The following is an 11,821-nucleotide window of genomic DNA, read 5'->3' as shown; positions in this document are numbered from 1 at the left end:
CTTCATCTGTAATAAGTCAGAGAGGTACGGTGGAGAGAGAGAATGAATAGCCTTGAATGTATACAGAATTATTTTAAAATGGATGCGAAATTTGACCGGGAGCCAGTGAAGTTGCTTCAGGATTGGGGAGATGTGGTGGGTAGAAGAAGTCCTAGTGATAATACAGGCAGCAGAGTTCTGGACACGTTGGAGCTTGTTGATAGATTTTTGTGTAAGGCCAAATAATAATGAGTTGCAGTAGTCAATTCTAGAGATAACGAGATTATGGATGAGAATGGCAGTGGCGTGAGGTGTGAGGAAGGGGCGGAGGCGATTAATGTTACGGAGTTGGAAATATGCTGCACGTGTAATATTATTGATATGTGAGTTAAAGGATAATGTGCTATCAAGAATGACACCCAAGCTTTTCACAGAAGGAGAGATAGGGACCAGCGAGTTATTGATGGTGAGAGAGAAATTGTTAATTCTGGATAGCAGTCGTTTAGTGCCAACCAGAAGAAGTTCTGATTTATTGCTGTTGAGTTTAAGAAAGTTGGAGGAGAACCAAGAATTAAGTTCAGCTAGACAGAGGATGAGGGAGGGTGGAGGAAGAGTAGAGTCAGGTTTGGTAGAGAGATAGAGCTGGGTGTCATCGGCGTAGCAGTGGAACTGAATATTATATTTACGAAAAATATGTCCGAGTGGAAGAAGGTAGATAGTTATAGTTATAGTTCTTTGTTCATTTAGATTGATTGTGCGATTTTCCTCTGTGTTAAGTCTTCCTTGTTGGTTAGTGTCTCTTACCTATTTTTTCTCTGTATGGTTCATGTTGTCAAGTTCGGGTCATTTTTGTTCCCCATCAGGTTCCCTGTTTATTTTTCAAAGTCTTGTTTCCATGATCTATGCGATTAGTTTACACTTCCTCTGTGGCGTCATTAGGTTCATTCTAGTCAGCTGTTTCCTCATGTGTGTCCCCTTCCCCTGATCACCTCATGTGTATTTAAGACCTCCGTCTTCTTTTGTTCAGTGTCACATCATCTGTGTACCTTCCCTTATGTCACGTCAGGTTATGTACTTCAAGACTCTGTGCAGGTCAAGTTCGTGTTGCTTGATCATGTATATGGTTCATAGTTCTTGCACAAAGTCCTGTTCATAGTTGTCACAGTCTCCTTGTCATTGTCTTCCTAGTTGTCATAGTTAAGACTCAGTTTTCTCAGTTTAGGTTCCAGTTTAACTTTGCCTCTGTCCTTACTGCTTTGTTTTTGCCACCTAATAAAGGCTCATTTTTTGTTCAAGTTAGTTTTGGTCTACTCGCCTGTTTCTGCACCTGGGTCCTCATTGAACCACACACAGTCTGCCTCCACAGCCCGCGACACCTTGTACTACGAAGCAACATCTTTCCTGAAAAATATAAGGAGATTACACACATACATGAAGAATGAAAGTAACACAGCTCCAGCAGATATATCAGCAGTGTGAGAGGAAAAGCTTTGTACTAGAGATGGACCGATCCGATATTACGTATCGGTATCGGTCCGATACTGACCTAAATTACTGGATCGGATATCGGAGAAAAATAAAAAATGTAATCCGATCCATTAAATATCACGAAAGCACCTCACAAAACTTGCAACACGCCGTAACTCACCTCAGAACGTTAGCACGTCGGAGCAGTATGCATCACGTGATAGAGCGGCTGTGGCACGCAGGACCTGTTGGTGGTCTGGATAGCATTTGGAGCTTCGCTAGCAACCCGGCATTTCATCTCCGACAAAGTTATCCCGAGAGAAGTAAAGCAAGTGTGTAAGTCCATCTCTGAATGTTTGTAAAGCATTCCTGCATTAAGCTTAACAAGCGACTGCCTCTTCTTGCTGCTACTTCAATCATGAAACTGCTTAATGATCAGCTGATCGGCTTTTCTGTCGTGAGTCCGTGTCTCTTGTTTGTTTTTGGCCCACTTTGCACCAGAAAGAGGAAACCAGCGGCTGAACAACAGCAGCACGTTTAAGCTTGATCAGCTGTTGTTAGAATTTATTTAATATTACTTTCTACTCGAGGATCTTTTTCTATGTAGCTGACGCTGGTAACTGTGCAGGGGCGGATCTAGCAAAGTTTAGTCAGGGGGGCCGATAGGGCATTAACAGGGAAAAGGGGGCACAAAGACATACTTTTCTTTCTTATTCTCATTTAAAATGTCTAGCTTTTAATAAATAATTATCTGACACCCAAAGTTTTAATTTGATGCAAAATGAATAGAAGTCCATTACTGTATATAGTAACTATTAAGTCTAATATATACCCTAGTAAGCTATAGTACTTTTTCCTTTGGGAAGGTACCATCTGTGCAGTCTGCAATTTTGTTGAAGAAAGATGTTGAATCTATTTAATATTTCTTGAAAAAGAATTGATTTCTGTGCATTTTTTTTCACACTGCATCAAATTAAGGTTGATTACGTCGATTAAGCATCATGAGGTGGAGCGTGAGGGGTGGTTCCCTATTTTTTATTTATTTATTTTTGTTGCTGGGAGTTGGAACCCTATTAGTTAGGTTGCTTAATATTTATGCTAAGTACTCTTTAAAATACCAGAATAGGGAGGATGGTGTAGGTTTAAGTTTATTAGATTGATCAGTATTGCTGAACTATGAAATGTTTTTTTTTGCATACAGGTATAACAGAATAGCTTTAGTGTAGCTGTTGTTTTAAACTTGAGTATGAACTTATACAAAATGCAGCAAGATATTTTAAAAAAACAGTTTTGTTGATTAAAAAACACTATATCGGATTCATATCGGTATCGGCAGATATCCAAATTTATGATATCGGTATCGGACATAAAAAAGTGGTATCGTGCCATCTCTACTTTGTACAGTAGTTTAGTATTAAAGGTACTATATCAAAGTGTGAGCTTTAAATGCTTCAAAGCTTTAAATGGGCAGTGACACTGAAAAACAGCTACAATATTAATAGAGTTTGGCCTGTTCAAAGTCAGGAAGAAGTCAGGAAACAAAAACATCCACTGAGTCAGTCAACAGACCTATTATATCAAAACTTTATCTGTAGCTGTCACACTGCAGAGCAGAATAGGTCTTGGTATTTCCTTTTATTGCACACTATTGCCTAACATGCACATTCAATGTTATATATTTTAGACGTCACATTCTGAGCTTCTCACAAAATCTGAAACTGTTCAAGTGAACAAGTTATTCATTTTTCAACTTAAATTTTCAAGCCAACATGGAGAGGTTTCAAACAGCACATCAAGACATCGCACAGAACAAGACAGCTGAATGAGAGGACGTGGAGAAAGATGATAGAAACCATGGGGGGAAAAAAGGAAATTCTGCTTCCACAAACATAAATCAAAGGACACCATCTTCATCACAGGCACCAATTACCAGACATGTCAACTTAATAAAGTTTATTCAAAGCTTTGGGGAGAACAGACACTTCTCAGAGGAAGATCATTTCTGCTTCTTCTACCTGTGACGTCGTTCTTTCAAAACCACAAAACCCTGTTTTGACTTCCTGTCAACAGTGAATGAGGCTTGATGCTGGTGCATGCTCAGTAAGGCTGTTGTTTGCTTTCTCTTCTGTTTTTTTTTCTCCATACAGGTGACCCAGGTGTTTTTTTTTTTTTTTGTTTGTTTGTTTTTCTTTCTTTCTTCCCCCCCTTCTCACCGTCTCTTCTCCCCTTTGGTTTTCTTTCTCTCCCTCTCTTTCTTTCATTCTCTCTCCCTGTCCTATCCCACAGTCATGTCTGTCCCGTTTGTAGCAACTGAAAATAAAATAAATTCATAATTATAATAAAGGTCAATCAAATGGACCAATATGGCAAGGCCATGATGATCCACTTGGTAAAATAAATCCGCTTGGCATCTTTCTTGGCCTTAAGACAACAATTCTGATGGCTATAGATCCAAACGGGACAAAAAAAAAAAAAAAAAAAAAGTAAGGCTGCTACCGTCTAAGAACAGATCTGAACTGGTTCTGTTTTAAATCTATTAATCAGGAGGGAAATTATAGAGTTAGGACAAATGCACCAAATGCAAAGTTTTGCTATGGAAACCTGGAAAACATTCTGTTTGTGTACATTACCGTGAATCATGAGACCTGGGTGATAAAAAACAAAATACCAATCAAACCAAAGAACTCCAAAACAACACAAACTACAAAACCAAAGAAAAACTGAGTAATCTGAGCTCATGAAATCTTTATTTTCTGTTCTGAGACTGTGATGGGAGTAACAGTAATCACAGTGATTGTGGTGACAAATTTATTTTTTGAATACTTGGTTTTCAATATTCAATTTCTAATATTTCTTATGTTGTGTTTTCTTTGTTTTATGTTTTTTCTATACTGTTCTTGAATGCCCTGACCCAGATTTAACAGAGAACAGCTGAAGCTGCATACCTGTGGTAGACAGGAAACTGTGGGTGGAAAGATTACTGTGAGAAAGATGCTGAAAAGGTGCCAGTTGCAGGGTATTCTGCCTGGCAGGAAACGAGACAGACAGACTGTTTTCTGTCTTTGATGCTCCTGCAGTGTGATGTGCATCGCCTTTTCAAGATGAAGTCTGTTTTCTTTTCCTTTCAGTAACTAACACAAAGATAGCTTTCATTCTTTTAATGAATATTTATTATTTCTTCTCACTCAAAAAGATTTACCATCACAACTGTGAGCTGAGCTCTCCAGAGGAGGTGGTGACTGTTAAGTGTGCACGTGTCAGTATTGGCAGGTTCGTTTTAGTTGTAAAATTTTGATAAATGTCAATTGCATTATCTACAGATGAAGATTTACACGTGTTCAAACATTTGTGAATAACTGAATATTAATAGTTAACGTTCCACCCTAACACGTCCTAACACCAAGCTATCTGAAAAAACGTGCAAATACAAACCTGTAAAATTAACATTTTTGTTTGGTTCAGTACTTTACAGTCGAATATGTATTATTTAGAAAATGTTGATGTAAATTAGACATTGCTTTGTTTTTCTATTTACACTTTTTTGATGTCAAGATTTTACACAATTTTACCGTTAATTTCACAAACATTTTTTACAGTGTAAGTCAGGTAGGGAGAGATGAGGTGCGGGTGGACATGGGATAATTAAATGTCAGCGACTTGATTGGATGGCTGAAATGCGGAGATGTGACATCCATCCATCTAAGAGTCTGTTGTGGTCAGTGCTATCCTCTATGCTGATGCATGCTGGGGCAGCAGGCTGAGGGTTGCAGATGCTAACAGACTCAATAAACTGATCTAGAAGGCTAGTGATGTTGTGGGGACGGAGCTGGACTCTCTTAAGGTGGTGTCGGAGAGGTGAATGTGGCTGAAGAGAAGAATCATGCTGGATAATAGCTCACACCCACTCCATAACATGCTTGCCAGTCACAGGCAAACACTCAGTGAGAGACTGAGATTACCAAAATGCACCACTGAATGACACAGGAAAATGACACCTGGCAGGTAGTGAGGAAATGCCCTGAGCGACCGCTGTAAAAACACCCCACTCTCTCTCTGCTCTGGAGTATGTCTTTATCGCTTTGAGTGTGAGGCATCAAAGCTAGAGGCAGTTGAGGAGGAAGCATGGGTTGGCAGGGAGACAGAATCTGTTCTGGCAGAAGGTTTGGGATATTTATAACTTTTCTCTGCCTCCCTCTCTCCCATCTGTGTGTCAATTATGAAAAGTGAGGGAGATCAGTTCTTCGAAGGAAGCTGGCTCATCCCGTGACACCAATTGATCTTTACTCTGATCATTTAATGCTTGAAGGAACCCACCTGCAGCACATTTTCAGGCCAACACTTTTTGTCAGGTTTTGGGGAAATCCACCACACTGCGATCACTCTGATGGAAGTTGAGTCATTTCTTAGCAGAACTGCCCTCAAACACTGGATGAGTGAAAGATTTCCTTAACTCATTCAAAAACACAGCAGGCAGAAATGAGAAAAAAGCTTCAGCCCAAGCCAATGCTCTTCCCTTCAGTAAGCTTATCACAAAAGAAAGCTTTGAGCCATCATCAGGGAAGGAGTGTAGAGATTGGCTGAAAGCTAACGAGCATTGCGACAAGAACAGCATCCCAAATGACTGAAAGTCTTTTATTTAACACAGTGATTTCCAGCACAATGCGGAGTGTGTCTCACAGGATTGGGGAGCACTGCAATGAAGGGTGAGGTGAGTTAATTACGGGGTTTTTGATGTGAGGAGTGCCATTTTTTGAGGAAGTAAGGGAAGGTTTGCTTGTTGTTAGAGTGAAGTGGGGCAAGAGTGAGGGGTGATTATCCGTATGCAAGAAGTTCAAGTTCAGGTTCAAATTTTATTCGCCACATGCAGTGGCAGGTTGCCCTGCAGTGGAATGAACCCGCCCCCCGACCATACACACACAACACAGACATCACATGGGGACACAAGTCAGAGAACGGTTGCATTACAGAAAAACACTGAAATGTACACTACAATGGGAAAGTACAAGAGGAAAAAAAGAGACCTCTGCTCATGCTGGGCTACAGGAGGACACCATGAGAACAGGAAACAAAAAAACTCCTCTGCACAGAAAAGCACATAAATGTCCACAGCACAACATTATAGAGCATGTGACCAGCAACAGGGTCGGGTAGGGGATGAGGAGTAATCCGAAGCAAACACAGCAGCCATCCTGCCACTGCGCCGACTCTCCACCGTGGGCCCAGACCCGCCTCGTGTTCCCAGGAGGGGAGGGGGGACGTGTGAATGATCAGTGTAAGTGTATGTGTGTGCGTGTCCATAGTTCAGCTGAGACAGTGTCCTTCACCCTATCAGGTTAAGTAAACAGTCTGCTAGCCAACCCAGGTGGCTAGCAGGAGGTCCAATTTCTAACTTCCTTTCCAGAGTGGAGGTAAATTGAGGTGAGCAAGAGGGCAGGCAGGTGAGATTCCTGAGCAGCTCGAAGGTAAGTACAGTAGCAATGAACAGGTGACTGACAGGCAGGAAGTGAGTGTGAGGGAATCTGATTCTTGGCTGAGACAAATAAGTGTTGATCCAAGGCTCAAGCTGGAGATACAAAGAACGAGCCATCACTTAAGCATGTACGTAACATGGAGGCCAATTTACCGCAACTGTAAAACCAACGATATGGCGGGGTGTGAAGGTCTGAGCTGGTCTTAAATACTGCCACACTGTTTGTTGTCAATGAGCTGCAGGTGTCATGGGAAATGCGGGTGGACTCAGAGAGCAGAACGCATGGAGGCACAGAGTTGCTATGAAGGAAATTTATTTACAGTGAAGGGCGAATTTTCATGGACAGTGTATTTAGAACAGAATGTGAATGGGAACGCGGAGCCAGGACGTGCAGGTGAAGAAACACACTGGCAGTGCACTCTCTCTAAGGGGAGAGGAACATGAGAATTAGGAGGGTCTTGCCCAAAAACCAAGAAAGTCATAAACAAGACTCTACCGAGAGTTGGAGAGCTCACTTGGTGCTGTTTGCAAAAACCTACAGAAGGAAACAAACCACATGAGGCGACCTTTAGAAACAGAAAGACTATGTGGGGATTATATCATTTTATATCATGTTGATTCTTTTATATCCTTTTTATAAAGCTTTGAGCAGTGGCATTTGATTAAACATTTATTCCATTTATTAAAAATACAGTTTCAATCATGTTATTACACACATTGCATTGTGCTCATGATAGAGTTAAGCAATCAGTCCTGTGAAGGTTACAAGTGTCGTTCAGCTTTATGTCTGAACTGATATATTGATGAAATGACTTGAATGCTGTGAATGAATGCCTAACATGCTTACATACACATAGACATTAAGTATAGTTTCTAGGGTAAAGGTGAAAGCCATCTTGCTTTGTCTCTGCTTAGCAACTAATGATCCGGGGTCTACAGGAAACATCTGGAGGAGCCAGACAACCATATAGGGAAAAATGCTGTTGAACACGGAAACTTGTTGAACTGTCGTTATTATAACCTGAACATGTGATGTTTTGTCTAATGCGAGAAGGGGCATTAACCCTGACACAATAAAACTATGCTGAAAGTATGTTTTGACGGGAGATCTGGGTTGGCAATATAGAGCTGTGTATCTTTCCACACATGTGTTTAATAAAATCATTGTTTTGACGCACTTGGACCAGAGGTTGTTTGTCTCACACCTCAATCATGAATCGGGACAACTAAATGCTGGGGAGGAAACAAAACTCTGTACAGTCACCAGCAAAAATAATCCACAGGCTCCAGTAGGCAAGCGGACAGGTTTACAGGCACTGATGCTCCACTTAGAAGTGGAGTTAGCATCTCGGGAGACAAGGCTCAAGCCTGCCGTGAACTGGAAACTGCTGGTCAATCATTCCACCCTGGAATGGACTGCTATTGCCTTTTTCTCTGTTTTATTGCTCCTGTTTGCTGGAACGTAGGGTGTCTGTGCCTTGCAAACAAAGCAGCAGTATACTTTCTGTAAGCAATGAGTTAGACTGAGCCCATCTGGATTTATAGGTCTGAATGTTTGTGTCATATTTGTAAATACTTGTGTATCAGTGAATGACCAAAGTCAGACATATTCAGATTCTGCTCTTCTAAGTGTCAGATGACGCTGGCTAAACGAAAGTACCAGATTTTATCACCATAAACTCTTTCTGAACAAGATACAGTAAATTGTACAAATTTTCCTTTGCACACAATTTTCTGACTGTTTTTTGTGGCCATAGCAGGTAGATAACTTGTCTCTATAAATGATTTTATGCCTGTTGTTATTTTTCTAAGTAAAATGCCAAACGGCTGCTGCTATGCTCTGTATTGTTGTTTGACCCCTTTGAAAATGAACCTACAAAGACAACTTTTTTTGTGGGCACATCAATTTCATATTTCTAAAACACTCCAAAATTATCATCTACGTTTTAACATGGTCTTACTGAAACATGGTCTTACTGAAACAGTTCAAAACAATTCTCTGTACACTTTCAATGTCACGTCCGCTGAGGCAGACGTGTGGGGTTGGAGAATTGGGACCCAAGATGCAGGCAGCTGAGATGCGAGTCAGTTTATTCATGAAGTGGAATACAAACAGAAATGGCAAAGGAGTAGACAGAAACTATACAAAACTTAAACTGGAGAAAGCTAAGGACTACAAAGGACAAGGACTAACGACAAGGACTACAAACACAGGGGAACTTGGAGCTAGAAGGACGAGAAGAGACCGAGACAATAGATACCGTTATGTGACGGCTGTGTGCAGGCAGGAAAAGGACCCAAAGTGCAGACTCGGAGACAGACGTGAACTCAAAAAGGTAACAAAACTGAGACTCCAAATAAACTCAAGCAAACAGACAGACAGACAGAACACACAGCATAGTAAACGGTAGATCACGACACGGACAAACTGAAACACAGGGCTTAAATACACAGAGGGAGCAATCAGGGAATGGGTAACAGGAGGGAAACACAGCTGGGACAAATCAGGCCTAACGAGACAAAGGAAGCACAACCAGACACATTTACATGAGACAAGGACTTTCAAAGTAAAACAGGAAACATAACACAGACTGAACTTACAGACACAGACTCACAGGCAGGCACTGCAACAGAGGGAACAGAGACGTGGGACCAGGGCAGACACAGAGACATAAACGATAAGATGGAACTCTAACAAAGAAACCAAAGACTAGAAATGATAAATAATATAATAAACTCAAAACCCTGCGTCAACGACCCAGGCATCCTAACAGATACAAGCGGTAATGCAGGAAACAGGTGGGGAACACATCTGAAATTAATGATGGCAGTTGAGACAAAATATATAATACAAAGCATAAAAGACAAAAGGCTACCAAAATAATTCAGAAGGACAGAGAAGAAAAGAAGAGAGAGGATAAAAGAAGAACATTTTACCAAAAATCCTGCTGCTGGATACTAACAGAAATAACAATTACTTGAAATAAATGAGCTAAGGTTGCTGAAATAACCATTAAACATACAAAGGAAACTGGAGGTGATGATCATTGAAATTTAATACAATTTACATAAAATAAGTGCTCAGAGGTTTTTGGGATGGACCTGACTGCCAGGACTTGCTGCTAGAAGGACTTTAGACCTTGAGAATATCATATTCATAATGGTGGACTCAGTGTCTGTGTTTATATATCAATATTCCTACACCGCCCCCTGGTGGTTTGAAACACCCTGTGACATGCTTTTACAGCACAAAGCCTTTATGTTGCAATAACCTTTGTGTGATTGCCCAGCACTACTGCCAATGTTACGGTAAGTGGAGCCGGGTAAGGAAGATAACCTGGTCGTTCTGCTTCTGTACAGGAAAGTGGCACATTAATGCTCACTAAAGCTGTTCACTCTTATAGTACTGACCTGAACCATTACATTAGAAATTACTGAGAGCATCAGGCTACAAAGTTTTTAAAGTATTTTCAGACAAAATAGATTTGTTGAAATGTAAAATATATTGAGTTGCATTAGTTAAAACAGAAGGGCACTCAAAGAACACATCTTCCAACAAGACCTGAGCTCTGACTCCAGATTTTAAAGAGAGAGACTACATATACCTGTGATAATGGACTGTAGTCTTCTTATTTGAATATCTGAGCTCTTCACTAGGCTCTGTGAAACTTGACTGAAGTTTTTGTGTAATGTTACTGGAGAGGAAAACATACATCAGTGTAGATGGCGTTATTATTCTAAGCTAGACTTTGACAGTGTCTCCTAGTAACATGAAGAAACACATAAATTCAAATGTGGATTAACATGGTTTATTTCATTTAACAACAACCACACTACAAGTAAAATCAACCTTAGTTATGCCATTAATTATAAAACAAAAATTCTTCTTGTACAATTAATAAACAAAGAGTAAATAAAAGCTTTAAAGCATTTTTTTTTACAATATGTGATCAGTTTAAATAATAAAAAATGAGTAAATGCTGTTATACTTGTTTTGTTTTTTTTTTCTTTTTTTGTGTCCCGTTTGGATCTTTAGCCATCAGAATTGTTGTCTTAAGGCCAAGAAAGATGCCAAGCGGATTTATTTTACCAAGTGGATCATCATGGCCTTGCCATATTGGTCCATTTGATTGACCTTTATTATAATTATGAATTTATTTTATTTTCAGTTGCTACAAACGGGACAGACATGACTGGAGGATAGGACAGGGAGAGAGAATGAAAGAAAGAGAGGGAGAGAAAGAAAACCAAAGGGGGAGAAGAGACGGTGAGAAGGGGGGAGGGGGGGGTGAGAAAAAAAAAACAAACACCTGGGTCACCTGTATGGAGAAAAAAAATCAGAAGAGAAAGCAAACAACAAAGAGCAACATAATAAAAAAAAAAAGCACCATCACAATAAACTAGCTAGCAGTAGATATCAGTAGTTACTAAATAATAAACGATATTGTGCAGCACGCAAGATAGACAGCGCACAATGTGCTTTGAGGCAGCAGCCAAGAAAGCTGTAGTCCACGTCTATGAATACCCGTGTGTACACCTGTGTGCATACCTGTGTGGATCAGCATGCTTGCATTCCAAAGGTTTCTCCATGTAACTGATCTGCTAGGGAGTGTGGGGGGGCCACAGCCCCGTCCTCCAGGGCATGAAGCAGGTATGGAGGAGATCAAAACTCCAGACATCCAGAGGCCCCCAGAACACAAGAGACCAAGGAAGACCAACAGAGGGGCAGCCGCGCCACTGTCCCAGTAAGAGCTGAGGAGAGTCCCAGATGAGGGCTCACTCAGCAGCCGCGGAGCAGAAGCCAGGGGGGGTTGCAGTGACGCGCCCGTGAGCTCCGCCGGCAGCCAGCTGTGCCTGAGTGACCGAGCCCCAGGCCGAGAGGCCGGGGGCACCCCACCTCCGAAG

The sequence above is a fragment of the Simochromis diagramma genome, unplaced genomic scaffold (assembly GCF_900408965.1).
Source record: "Simochromis diagramma unplaced genomic scaffold, fSimDia1.1 OVJJ01000778.1, whole genome shotgun sequence".
In the NCBI taxonomy this organism is placed as follows: domain Eukaryota; kingdom Metazoa; phylum Chordata; class Actinopteri; order Cichliformes; family Cichlidae; genus Simochromis; species Simochromis diagramma.
This window is presented reverse-complemented; position numbering follows the sequence as displayed.